General features: G+C 44.0%; 1 protein-coding gene across 3 annotated transcripts in view; it reads left to right on the forward strand.

Annotated features, from left to right (window-relative positions):
- The first annotated feature begins 10,370 nt into the window (after positions 1–10,370).
- DCLK1 (doublecortin like kinase 1) overlaps positions 10,371–14,817 on the forward strand; it is a 1,453,755-nt gene continuing 1,449,308 nt past the window's right edge. For 2 of the 3 annotated variants that reach the window (XM_069640762.1, XM_069640764.1), the window contains exon 1: positions 10,394–10,663. The gene's annotated coding sequence lies outside the window, so the exon portion shown is untranslated. Of the gene's footprint in view, positions 10,664–14,817 lie in introns of all 3 variants that reach the window. The other variant, XM_069640761.1, reaches the window with a different exon arrangement.

Below are 14,817 nucleotides of genomic sequence, written 5' to 3' on the forward strand. Positions count from 1 at the left end.
GAGATACTGGGGGTTAAAGGAAGCTACACATTGCTTACCGGCCAGCCTCTTCTGGTGCAGTGGAGAGATACAACAGAACCATAGTGAGCATCTTAAAGAAGTTTGTGGCAGATTCTGGGCCAAGTTGGGATATCCGATTACCTCTGGTCCTAATGGCCATCAGATCTACCCCTTCATCTGCAACTAAAATGTAACCATTTGAGCTGATGAATGGACGCAAGATGGTGCTTCCCCAGCATTTGCTCTGCAGGACTGAAGAGCAGACATTGATCAATGCCTCCACAACTCATGAGTATGTGGAGAATTTGAGCAAACACCTCCAGCATGCTTTTGCCTGTGCTCAGCGGAATCTAGAAAGATCAGCTGATAGCATGAAGACCCATTACGATTTGAAAACTACCATGAAAGAGTACAATGTAGGAGACCGGATTTATCTATACAATTTCCAAAGAAACCAGGCCAAACAGCAAAAATGTTTACCTACATGGAAGGGACCTTTTGAAATTATAGACAAGATCTCCCCAGTTGCCTATAAGATCTGCATCCCCGGAGGTAGTTTGGCAGAAGGGGAAGACAAGTGGGTCCATATAAATCAGCTAAAGTGTTGCCATCCCAGGCACACTCTGCAGCAACTGGAGGAGTCCTCTGCAATACCAGAGGGGGCCGCTCCAGAGTAATACAGTTCCAACCCTAAAATATCCCACATATAGGGCCTCATTACGACCCTGGCGGTAAGGGGTTAACGCCAGCGTTAGCTGCGCCGACCCCTTACCGCCAACTACGAGGTCCCTTAGCGCCATGGCGCTTTTAACACCTGCTTTTAGCAGGTGTTAAAATCCATGGCGCTAAGGGACCATGGAGTTAATTACGCCACCGTAATTTACGGTGGCGTAATTAACGCCTTCCCCACTCCCATTATGCCCTATGGGGCAAAAATGGGAATGGGGAAGGGTAAATGGGGATTGGGGACTTACCGCCCCGCCGACCTCGGAATGGGGCGGTAAGTCCGCCAACCACCATGGCGTAAACTTAGTTTACGCCATGGTGGTAAAGTCACGGCCCAGGCGGTAACTTACCGCCTGGGTCGTATTGAGGCCCATAGTCTCTAAAATATTATGATTCTTGAATAATTCTTGATTATATCTGTTTTTTTTTAAATAAGAATGTAAATGTCTACTGATTTATAAAATGTATATGCCGCCCCATTATATCAATAGTGGGGGAGAAATGTCTACGAATAGGTATTGTCGCTTTGCTTTGTCATCCTAGGAGAAAGAAAACCTGGAGACTGACCACGGAAGACGACCCAGGGACCGGGAGCAAAGATCCGAGGGGCCCGGGGTACCGCCCAATACTCCCATCAGGACCGGCGAGGAGAACCGATCGATCCACCCTGATGGAGGAAAAGATGCTGAATTTTGTCATCTGCGGAATCGGAAGAAGATGATGCGGACATCCCAGCGCGTGGATCAAAACATCCTTTGCACCCGACTCCCCCTCGACTCGAAATCAAAGCGCAGTCGGGCGGGGGGGCTTGTCAGGGGTTATGAACCATGTTTGAGTTATTATGCTGCAACATTTGGTGCTGTGGACTTAGAAAATCCAAGATGGCGGAAAAGCTCACATTTAAGACAGAATCCAGGAAAACCGCGCAGTTTTTACACACAACAAAATGGTTGCCTGACCTACCACCCACCAGTGCGAGCGTGATGGGCCAGAAGTGCCATGAGTGAAACGTGGTGCCAAAGGAAAAACAGCAGTGCCTGTTAGCTCAAAAAAGCGCTTTGAAATCACCTTTGTTTCTCTGAAATGCAAGCTAAAAACGCCTATTTTAAACATTGCAAGATATTCAAAAATCTCACTGAACACCAGCAGACATTTGGCAGAATGTAGTCTTGCGTGCATACAAAATCTGGAAAGATGAAGAGCCCAAAACAATGTTTATAACAAAACTGGCTGAGCTGTGGATGTCAGCAGCTGAAGTGAAATTTGACTTAAAGCCACTAAATTCGAAATGTTTAAAATAAATGAGTGACCTACTTTTGAGTGTAACATAGGTTGCAACTGTTTAAAGGTCATAGTTTTGAACTTAGAATCAGCGTTCTAGCTGCATGTGTAAAAATTGTAAGTTTGTTTTGAATGAAGAAAAACTGGGAACAAAAGTGACATTTGGCTGAAGCCTGGCTTGAAGAGATTGAATTCTGCTTGGCAACTACCCCCGACAGGAGTTGAAACTTGCTCAGCCACTGCATTCGCAGGCCTGGCTGCCTTCTGCTGTTCCTACCAAAAGGAGATTACGGCTCTCTTATTGAATCAGGGGAGGAACACCTGGGAGCAGGGAAACAGAACAATGAGCCTTCCTTGGCTCAGGCAAATGTTAAATTAGGGGGGGTCGTAAATGGCTTCCTCTTGAGAGAAACTGGGAGGGGCAGTGCCTCTGTGAGCAACTTGAGTTGGAGGAAGTGGACAAACCAGAAATTCCACCATGTGCTTTCGGAAACCACACCCCTCTGGGCCAGAGCATAATTTTAAAAAGATGGATAATTCATAGTACGGACTTGTCAAAATTATATAATTAATATCATTATTCTTGTGATTTTTTCTGTGCACATTTTAAGAGGTGTTAGGACTCTGTGGTATGTTCTGGGGGGTAGTAGTGGAAAATAAGGTATTACTCCAAATGTCTGTATGTTAAAAATCTGACACTTCATCATCTGATGCCTATATTCCTTGTGCATGTTTGTTTAAATTTTGGAAAAGTTTAGAGGTTGGTTTCTTGATGAAAAGGGCAGAATTCTGTCATAAGTGGACATGACATCTTACAAAGACAGGGATCGGATGGTTTGGTGCTACAGAAAATATGTTAACTGGACATATAATATTAGAAAAATTGTACGTAGATAAATATGTATTTGGATCAAGAATAGATTTGTGTGCAAATTGACCAGGGGTGGATCCTCTGACCCATAAACTACCTCATCACAATGACACTCCATTTCCTTCCCCCAATCAAGGGAGAGAGGAGAGCTTGGCCAATGATAATTTGTGAGGGGCAGGCTTAGTTATGCCCACGCACACACCCACTTTCAAAACACATAAAAAGAGACTGCTTGGACGGGCAAGATATTCACTTTCCACTTTCTTGCGACACATTTGCCGGACCAGACAATATCCAGAAAGTAGTGCTGTATCCAGAATCCACTTAATCCAGACCAGCAGAACCAGAGACCATACCACTGTGAAGTGCAGAGCAAAGCTGAACCAGAGAGCTGTGACTTCAGAACCACCCGCCAGGAGTCCAGTCCAAATCTGCTGACCAGACCCTGACGGCCTATTTTAAATTCATAGTGTGAGTACTCAGCCAGAACTGTGCAAATCCAATCTATTAGTTTAAAATAATCTAATTCAAACTATTTTAACCTATTAGAACTGCATTATAAGGAATCGTGTGTCCATCCTGTTGATCCAAAACCTTCCACAGCGCATGTCATTCTGAAACTTTAATTTCATTTCTGAAAATCTACCTCCACTAAATCGTCCATATCTTTTGAACTGTTTGTGCTAGAAGCGAGTTTCTTTCATTTTAAAGCTAAGATTCTAAGCTTTCCAACAAGCTTAGAACCGACTTGCTACTCCTTATAGTTCCTCCGTAATCGCGATCGACGCACTCGGAAAACAGTGCCGCGAATTGACAGTTTGCTTCATTTCAACCACGTGTAAAAATATTTGTCTTTTGCTTCCATTACTGAATCCCGTTTTCAACCTGATAACCATCCCTGAATCATTGGTAGGACTGACCTGAACTGATTTAAAGTATCTCTCACTCACCCTGAACCTCTAGCGGGAATTAAAAGCATTTTCAGCATATTTTTCACTTCATTGCCACCACATTTAAAAGGATCTTGCCTGCTTTAAAATCATACCTGTTTTCCTCTAAGCTCGCTGGGGGGAACTGGAAATTTGTATTGCATTTTGTATTCCTGAGAATTGTGTGCTCTCCTTCAATCTCCTTATCTTGCATAGGGGGGGAGGGAATTGTCAAAGAAAAAGTGATCATATTATCTTTTGTTGAAATCATATCAAGTTTATTTCTGTGCTGCATTTTTCCCTCATTGCTTTTCCTTGAAACCATAAAAGTATTTTCTGCTACCTTATCCTTTCTATACTAACTCCTCATTGATTGTAAAGAAGTGTGCTAGTGTCAGATTATCTATTGTTGATCAACAATATATTCATAAGGGTGCTATCAAATATTGATTTATTATCAAAGTGTGATATATATATATTGTTTAATGTTTCCAATAAATCTTTTAAATTGCAAAACAAACCTACTTCTTGGCACAGTGAGATCAGGGGGATTCATAGAGAGGGGTGTTATACAAGGGTTTATCATCCAGGGTATAACTTGCTATACAAATATATAAATAAGGGCTTCCCTTGAGCAATCCCAGACAAGGCACTGACTCAGTGGGAGTGCTTGATTGGAGTCCCTTAACGGATCCCTTTGAGGTGATCTATACTAATGTAAAGAGACACCACATCTATAGTCACAAAAAGGACGTTTTTTTCCCATGGTATTTCTTCCATTTGTTGTATGACATGTTTGCTGTCTCTCAAGTATGATGCAAGATTTATTGTGAGCGGCTGTAAATGAAGGTCTATGTATTGTGAGGCTCTCTCTGTTAGTGAGCCTATCCCATTAATTATGGGTCTGCAAAATGGAAATGTATCAAATATTTTGTGAATTTTTGGTAAACAATAAATGATGGACATTATTGGATAAGGGTTATCTAAATAGTTGTATTCTTCTTCTGAGAGTAAGCCCATTTCTTCTCAATTATTGATCATTAGGTGCCATTGTATCTGAAGTTCTTTAATAGGGTTCTTTTGAAGTATTGAGTAACAGTTAGTATCACACAAGTGTTTGTTTCCTTCTGCCATGTAATATTTTCTTTGCATGAGAACAATATTTCCCCCTTTATCTGATGATTTAGTTACCCGTTGTTGATTTCTTGCAAGAGATTCAATAGCTTTAGATTCCGTTAATGAGAGGTTACATTTGGAGGATTTGTTTTTGAGATAGTTTTGTCTTAAGTCTTCACTGACCATTTTCTGGAAAATATCTATCACATTATTTTCTGATATTCTTGGTATGAATTTCGATTTCAGTTTCAGGTTTGATTCTTCCATTTGAAAGGGATTAATGTTCTGTTCTTCCATAAACATTTCTGTTGCATAGTTTTCTTCTGTGAGATTCATGATGTTGAGAGGCCATTCTACTATTTCCACTGCAAGATGTGAAATTTGTTGTTCTGTCTTTTTTCTTTTTTATTCATAGATTCAGAAAAATATTTTTTTAGTTTTAGTTTCCTGCAGAATTTAAACAAATCCACTTGCGTGTGAAAATAATCTGCTCTAAGTATGGTCTAAAATTTGTTTGCTTTTACATTCATTTTCAGATATAAGTATTCTGAATAATTTTGAAAATAAGAAAATGAATGAAATAAAAATGATAAAAGATACGTAAGAGTTCAGAGAGACCTACATTCACAACAACATTTTTTTTAAATTTAGGTGAGTGTACCTAACAGGCCACATAAACTGATAAGCTTATTCTCCCACCCCACCACTTTTATTACTTAATTTGGACTTAATTATTCAATATTACTTCATTCCTTTTTTTCACACTTTCTTCTTAGTATCTCTCCTGAAGAACCGCGGGCACATACCGTGGGGAAACACGTGTGAGAGAAACAAATGTGAACATATGGAAGTCAATGTAATTGGAAAAAAAGACTAATATGTGAGTGAAAACCAGAGTTGCATGATAATTAATGCATATGAGAACATTTAAATTTGGACTTGCATGAAGGTCAATGCAATAGAGATATAAATTGCCAATTGTGTAATGAAAATATGAGCAAGAACATACAAAAGAAAAATGTAAATTTATGGAAAATCAACCAATTTGTTATTTATATTGTTTCTACCAGAAGCGCAACCCACTAAAGTGTTTTTTCAAAAAGAAAATTGATTCATGATATTGCTGCAGTCGCAATATAAGCACTTAGGGTACAGAATCTAGGTAAACCTATTAGTTTTCTTGGCACATAAAAATAGATATCGCTGAAATAGGAAAACAAAGCCGACAAGGACTGCAATCTGGTAATCAAAGAGAGAGTGGAACTGCACCTGCCACAATCAGACCATTGGTTGGCGGCAATGATATAACTGAATCAAACCTAAATTGTCTCATATATAAATCAATAGCTTTCCTGATCTCTTGTCCATTTTCTGCAGCTTCTGATCTGTATTTTGAATCTTCAGATATAGAGGCAGACAATGATAGGTGAGGCGCTATGATGAGGAGGGCATATCTCTAACTCAAGTTCTGCGGCATCTTTGACCAAGTCATCCAATGGAGAATGTGGAAGAATTGGGGCCTTACTTGTATTTAAGCTTTGTTGTTTTTTGATTTGAGCTAGATTATTATATTTTTGGGTGACTGCATTAGAAGCTAGAGTGAGGCTTGTTTTGGGTTTGGATAGATTTGTAAAGAATTGTTTTGAGGCTGAATTGGAGCCAGCCGATTTTGTCTTTATATTCTTCGTTTTTTTCCCTGATGGGTTAGCAGCAGATTTAAGACCATTTGCCAGACCTCTTTTTTTGTAAAGATTGTTTAGGCCCCTTTGCTTAATTGCTCAGTTTGTATCTCTAGTTGTTGACAGTCATCAATTTCATCCAGATTAATAGAGTGAGGTGTGGCATTTATAACTTTTTTGCGAATAATGCCACTCACAAAAGGGACCATCGGCAATGGACCAACCGAGGGATTTGCAGAGGATCCTCCAAACCCACATGGCAAATCCCTCCTCCAAAAGTCTGTGAGGCCACGGAGACTACTCTCAGAGTGTTTGGAGGATGCTTCTGGGCCAGAGTATGCGCTATGTTTTTTTGCCAAGTACCCATTTCAATAAGTTGTTCAGTATGAAAATTCAATTTGTAATCAAGGGTTTCGAATAATTTCGCAAGTGACATTAGAGCTGTGTTCATTATTTCTAATGTTATAACAGAAAGTTTATTAGGAGGAGAATTTGCTTTTATAGCGAAGGCCTCGGGTAGGGGTCTTCTCGGTGTAGGAGTAATGTATGATAATGATATATCTGAATCTCTCCCTTCGATTTCAGGAAATAGTTCAGGAGAGTCAGATAGTTTACGTGCTTCATCTTTGGCCGAGAAGAAAGAATTGATAGATTGTAAATCAATAACAGCATGTTCCAAAACATCATTTACAGCAGACTGTTTGTCTATTATGGGTGCAGTGCCAGTTAGGGCATTCATCAATACCATGCTATAGAGAGTGACATATTCCGTTGTTCATTGTCATGATTGTCAATGTTGAGGCCAACAGGAGAGCTTGCCAGGGAAGGAGATAAAATTATAATTTCTGCACTGGGAGACACAGTAGGAGATGCAAAAGCCAGATCTTTCGTGGTCGTGGTTGACAAAGTCTGCCGTATTTCTTCAGATTTGGCTTTGTAAGAGCTCGATTTCCCAAAGCCAAAATTGCGAATGTCACAGTTAGGAGTAATAAAATGCTTCGATTTGGCTATTGTCCGTTTTACCTTTTCAGCACGTGCAACAGGATTTTGGACAGATCTGGGAGAACCTCCATTTTTGCACTGACCTTCCATGTTGGGAGTATTTCACTCAGAGCACGTAGGCGGATATGAGGTGGCATGTCAGTCTGTAGTGGGTAGGTTCTTCTACCCCTTTGGTTCATGAACAAAGACGAATTGGTATTATTACAACAAAACCAAAGAAGAAAAAAAAAAGAAAAAAAGTGAAAAATCTAAGGCAAACAGTGGGAAGCACCAGGCACCAGATGCCATGGCGAAGCGGCAAAGCGGTGCTTCTCCGGTGCTTCCCTCGGTGCGCGTGCCCTAGTGCATGCGGGTGCCTGTAGATATTGGCGTATGCTAGTAGGTGTGGTTTACAGCCTCGTAACACTGAAAATAGCAAAGAATAAGATGCTAAATTCATGCTTTTAGCTATATTTGACTAAGTCAAAGAGGATTAGAGGTTCTATGAAAGTTTTGTGTGGCTGGAAGTTTCAAATACTGTGAGAGAAGCAGTAAACAAGGAAAATCCAATGGATAACAAGCAGCAAGGCACGGAGGAGCAACAGCGTCTGTGGCAAAGTGGTGCTTCTCTGGTGCTTCCGTCGGTGCGCGCGCTCTTGCGCGCGGTTGCCTGTAGATATTGGTGTACACTAGTGGGCGTGGTTTACAGCCTCGTAACACTGAAAATAGCAAAGAATAAGATGGTAAGTTTGTGCTTTTAGCTATATTTGACTAAGTCAAAGAGGGTTAGGGGTTATATGGAAGTCTTGTGTGGCATTGGGAGCTACTACCGAGGAACTCTGCACAACCCAGCCTATCCCTGACACCCAATGACACGAGGACGCCTAGGCAGAAATCAGCAGTCTCTAGTCCATAAACTACCCCGATGAAACGAGGACGCCTATCGACCTGAGCGCCAATAGTACCAGTCTCTAGTTCGTGCGCTTTGAATTTGGGTAATGCAGGTTCACTCAAGGCAGTGTGGGTGTGGTGGTTAGTCCCGCCGCTTGGAGCGAGATAGATGAATGGCTGTAACACATCTGCTTTCACAAAGGATGAGTGTCAAGCTGAAGAGGAGAAATGCAGTTGTTCCTTTTAGGCTGGTAGGTAGATCTCCGGCGAATGCTGGGTCATTCCGGACGTGCAAACCAAGTGTGCATTCATTGTTGAGGCAATGGACTGATCAAAAAACGTTCCGGGTTCAGCAACGTGCGGGCCGGTAAAGTATAGACAAACAGGAGGCAAAGACAGGTCAAGAAACGTTCCGGGTTCAGCAACCTGCGGGCCGATTAAGTATTGACAAACAGGAGGCAGAGGCAAGTCAAGAAACGTTCCGGGTTCAGCAACGTGTGGGCAGGTAAAGTATTGACAAACAGGAGGCAGAGGCAGGTCAAGAACACAGACTGTGGTCGGTACCAGAGAAGACAATAATCAAGCAGGCTAAGGCACGGTCAAGAAGATCCAAAGAATGTGTACACGAAACAGGACAATAACGCTAGCTGTGATTCGAACAAATCAGAAGCAGCGAGTGTGGCCACCCAGAAGCGTTATAACGGGTGGCTGTGACGTCACTTGGCTCCTTCTCTCTGAGGTGCGATAGTGTTGCACGTGTAGAGGACGCCATAGTCGCCATGGTAACATGGCAGCGTGCGTTCTGCGATAACGAAAAGGAGACCAAGGTACAACCAATTGCGGAACGCTCAAATGAGCGTTTCTTGGTTCGTTAATGGACAGGTGATGTTTCCTCGGCGTATGCAAGGTTCACAGCCTAGGGCTTAACCCTTGTTGTTTTGGGCTAATCCTGACAAGTCTGTAGGCCAAAGTCTCTCCTCTACTGACTCACCCGGCATCCATGATAGGTAGGAAACCGCAGGGCCAGGCCGCGCCAGCAACACCCTCCCCCGAGTACTCCCATGGGCCCCAGGCACTGGCCTTAGCATTAACTCAACACTGCTGCCGAAATGTAGATGCCCCAAGTGGGAACCCACCGCTCGAGGGGCAGTGAGAACGGGGCACCATGTGCCGAAGAAGAGCCCCAGCTGGGATTGCCCACAAATGCCCACGTGTAGTCCTCAGCGACAGCTCCCTCCAAGACATCTCCGCCAATTCTCATAGGCCAATTCCAGCACAACGTGGGCCTCACAGATCTTCAGAAGGTACGCTGGAGGAGAGATTTACATCTGGGAAGGATGTGTCTGCCCAGATTGTCTAGCTAGCGACCGAGCAATCCTAGGAAGCCGCCATCTTGTTAGGTTGCTCCCGGAGCAGCATCCCTGGGCACAGATCCCAACTGAAGGCCATACGTTCCGAAATCGAACTAGTTGAATACATAGTTATAAGTATACGTATATTTCTCGGGTTACAAAATATGTATTTCATTATATAGAGGAGCATATGCACGTTTTTCAAAATTATTATTTAGATATTGATTCAATTCCCTGTTCTTCAAAATGTGCCTCCCATTCTTTCTGCTGGGCACCCAACTACATTGACAATTGAGCTTTTCCGTAGAATTAATATTATACTCACAATGCATGATGACACCGGTTTGAATATAAACTGTCCTGCAATTGAAAACGGTACATCAATGTAAGCGCCCTGAAACCTGCGTTGTGCCTGCAATGGCACTTCCATCTGAGAGACTATGTCTATGGCTTGAGAAGAGCTATTAGGCCCACAGACGAGCCGTGGCGGGTGGGGTGCCAGGCAGAGGGGGAGGGGGTGCACGGAAGAGGGGATGAACAGAGCAGCGTTTCCCACTAGGGCAGGTCGCATGCAAATCGCTGCACTAGCAGCAGAAGGAGGCAGCTGCAGCCCAGACTCGGCAACAGCAGCGGCGGCGCAGCACAGCCATCCAGTCAGGGGGGCCGGCGGCAACCACACAACAAAGGCACTCGGCTCCTCTCCACGGCGGCGGCGGCGGCAGTACCATTCACCCAGCCTGACAGGGGCCAGAGCCACCCCCCACACTCAAAAGGGCAGCCCCAAAATTAACCACAACCCATACATAGCTCTGGGGGGGACACACTGAACAAAAATAGGTAAGTCCTTTTGGTTTGGCAAGGAAATGCATCTTGTACAAATCAGCACATCCTTGGTTAGAAAAATTGCCATGTGTGTAGCCGCCGTTCCGTTTCTCGCTCTATCCATCGCTGCTCTCGGTACCCGGTCCTGTGCCCGACCACCACGGGCATCTTTTAACAAAATGGGACCGCTCCGACTCCTAGCGTCGCAGTCTGCACCATTTCTGGGCACACACAGAAAGTGCCGCCTGGCACCGCCCGAGGATGCGCGCATGGGGTGCTACCGTCTGCAGCTGCAATTACATGGATTCCCTGGCGCCGTGTGCCCCTCAGCGTTCTAAGCCATCTCCGCTGTTGGGGTTTCTTTTTCGTTGCCCCCTCTTGCACGGCCCATCTCTGGTGGTGTCACGGATGCAGGTGCGTCCAGTATTCCATGGCCGAAGGGTGCGTGCATGAATGAACGGTGTGCGCTGCTACAGTGGCCGACGTGTCTATGCTGCTATATGTGTGTGTGTGTGTTCTCTGTACACTGGCGATGGCGATAGAAGGCTGAGGTGCACAGGGCGTCTGGGCCCCCATGTACATGTAGCCGGCACCGTGGAAATCTGCAGGCGCGGCGGCAGCGCGTGGAGCAGGCAGTGGAACTGTGCATGTGCTCTAACTACGCTGGGTGAAGGTGGCACGGCGTGCGGGCAGGGGCGGGGAAGGGTTCTGGCTGGCTGCTGGCGTATATAGCAATGCTTAATCACATCTCATTGTTAGCCCCGTGTTCATTAAGAATGCGCACGGATGCTTCGACCCTATTTATAGGCGCAGATGAGTGTGTATTGCAGAAGCGTGGGCGTTGCTTTCAGTCAGGGGTTCCGTCCATTTGAAGCACCGGCGGTGAGAGAGGGGTGTTAGGTGGAGTCCCCTAAAGACCACATTGGAGTCTTTGAATTGGCACCTATGATCTCCCTCGAGATTCCGAAAGCTGAGCAGGTGTAACCAGAGGTCAAAGTGGGAGGGAACTAAAGGGTACGACGTTCCCTTTGACATGGAGTACTGTTCCAGGATGGTGGTAAACTAGGGGCTTGTTTAGGCAAAGAGGTGTTTGCAGGTAATTGGGAGGGGCGGGCCTATCAGTGGCTATTGTCATGTACGTGCCCCTTAAGAGGTGTGAATGGTGGGGGAAGGGATGGCTACATATAATATGATAGGTTATTTATAATGCCCTTAATACACAGAGGTTTCTAAGTGCAGAGCCAGGGATCGAACCTGTGTTGCTCTGTATCCTCGAGCTACACTCCATATCCAGCATAAAGCTGCATGCTGAGGCGGCAATGACACACTAATGGTGGTCGTTTAAATGTATATGTTTTCACCGCCTTTTCTTCAGTCTTGTAAGAACGTTTGTAAATCACAGCTTTTGGGAGCCTAGGGAAGGACTGGAAGGACCCAGGTAGGTGGTTTGAACTGTGGCGGGGTGGCAATGAATCTATGGGGAACTGAATGTAACAGAAAAAGGGGCGGGGCATAAAAGGGGGTGGATAGAGGAACATCGTTCCACTACTTATTTTTGTACACTTCGACCACTGGGTCTGAGCTCGTGACGCGGCTCGCTCATGGCCTACTGATTCTCAATTGACTTCACCGCGCCACTATCGATTGGGGTCATTCGTGAGTGACACTAACGCACGCGCTTACTTTCCTATTTCTGTCACTGAAGATCAATGAATGGCTGGGAGAAGAATTGACTTCCACGTGTCAGAAGTCAAAGCATCTCTCAAGGCCAGCCCTTAATTCTGCCTGAGGGTATCCTGGGCAGTGAGCGTGACTGGGGAGGCCGCAAGCGCTCCCCAATCTATCATGGTGGCGGTGCTCACACGCTGACCGGTTAAGGCCTCAGATATCTAGGTGGAGTTGACCACAGGCTTAACTTTGCAGGCTACGTTGTCCTGCACAGAAGCAGCGAGACTAGGGTTACCAGACGTCCCAGTATTTGGTGCTCTGTCCCCCTTTCTCAAGATTATGTTCCCATTGGAAACTGCAGTGGTCCTGGTTTTATGTAGTAGGTCTTCATAGCTGGAAGGCAGGAATGCCCAATCTCGCACAGAAGAAATTATACATTTTACAACTTAAGTGTTAGCTTGTGATAAATTGATTATAGTATGTGGTTCTTTGAACATTAACACTTAAACCCCCTTCTCCTCCAACTGCTACTGAAGTGTAGTGCCTTGACAGCCACTTTCAAGAGTTAGTACTACTTTCATGTTAGTTGCCCTGTCCCGTTTTTTTAATTTTTAAATCTGGTCACCCTAAGCGAGATGTGCTTGCTCAATTGTATAAAGTTATTTAGGAGCTGGTAAAAGAGATGCCTTGGAGATAATGACTACTGTATTAGCTTATCTATGGATAAAAACACTCACTGCATTACTTTTTTCTAATCTTTTTCAATATTTTCCTTCTTAGTATTTATATATCACGCTTATCACAATGCTTTGGATGCACATTGTTATTTAATCAATTTTATTGATGTTTTGAAATGCGCCAGTTTTCAACTGAATTGTTTCAAAGCACCATTAACAGATGGACATCAAATTTTATTCTATACAGTGGCTGAAGTGGAAAAAATGAACTTGTGGTACTCTGGCTGCATGCATCCAAAAAGGAAAGGGTGGGATGCCGGACAGATGGCATAGGGGGAGGGGTTAGGAGTGGGCAGGGGGGTTGTTGACCTGGATCACAAACTTTGGCTCAAATTGTTGGATTTCAAGGTCAACAGTAATAATGTCTTAGAGTTTACTTACACAAAACACAAATCGCATAATAAAGCCGCATGACAGCATGAACATCGTTATAGCAACAAGGTAAGCCAGAATAATATAAATGTGGCTTTAATTTCCACATCCTGAATGGTAAACTATAAGTCCTAGAATGCAAGATAATGCCAACCTGATAAATCTAGTTCACCCCGCTGTACTTTCAGCGATTTAAGACATGTAATAAAGGAAGTTGTGTAATATATACAAAGATAGATATGGGGATTCTTTGTCACAAACATCCAGGTCGTTGTTATTCATGATGTTGAAAACATTTGATTAGTGACTTGAAGCAACTTTATTTTTTTGCATGTCAAGGTAGTAGACATCATGGATATAAAGAAATCTTTAAATGGACGCTTTGTGTTGCTCACTTCAAGGATCACAGATGTGAAGGGTAACGGGTGCATTGCAAGCTCTTTGAGTTGCAAATGTTGCATCATGCATATGAAAGGTCTGCCACTGAGAAAAGAAATGTGTTTGCAACCTGAGCACCTCACCGACCTGCAGAACCACAGATGCTGTGTGTGTGTGTGCGCGTGTGTGTATCTGCCTAGCTGAGATTTGGGGAAACTGGCAGTGCTTGAATGTCCGGCCTGAGCCGATTCTATAACTGGCACGGGAGAAAGAAAAAGCATCCAAAAGCATTTCTTGAGCCTTTGAACAATAGTTACACTATGTAAAATTGAAAGAACTAGTGGTACGGCCAGTGGCGTACCGAGATGGGGTGAGCGGCCCCCCCACAGGCTCTTTTGAGAACCTGACTGGGACATTTGTCAATGGGACACCTCTCCCGTTCAGCACCTCAATAAGGGTGCCTAAGGGGAAAGTTGTTGCGCTGGGAGGACAAAGTGTGCAGAGCAATTCCTGCTCACCACGCTCATTATCCTGGCAACACGACACCTTAACCTTTCCGAACGTTATAGGTGTCCCTCTTCCAGGACATTGTCCCAAGGAGATTCGGGCATCAGAGGGTCCTCACGTTGCTCTGTGTCAACAGAGCATTTCAATGTGAGCCATTAGGCACTGATGGGAGGGAGCGGGGACTATTAGCAGGGAACTTTGCCCCTTTAGAAATGTGCATGAGAGGGAGTGATGAGCAGTGAGAAGGGTGCATAATGTTGCATACTTTATGAAATAATGGCTATGGCTTTACCCAAGAGGGATTTGCTTGGCTCACTTTAATCTGCATGATGCTTTTGTGACTTTGCATGAAGGATGGGGAGAATACAACTAAAGCCATCCTCTTATTGCTCAACATATTTCTATGATGGTGTATATACTGCAAAGTTGATTATGAAAGGATAGTTTAATATGTAATGTGATTTGCTTTCAAGGTATTGCTATAAATAAAGTATTATTTAAGCACAT

The sequence above is a fragment of the Ambystoma mexicanum genome, chromosome 7q (assembly GCF_040938575.1).
Source record: "Ambystoma mexicanum isolate Mex_15411 chromosome 7q, UKY_AmexF1_1, whole genome shotgun sequence".
Taxonomy (NCBI): Eukaryota; Metazoa; Chordata; class Amphibia; order Caudata; family Ambystomatidae; genus Ambystoma; species Ambystoma mexicanum.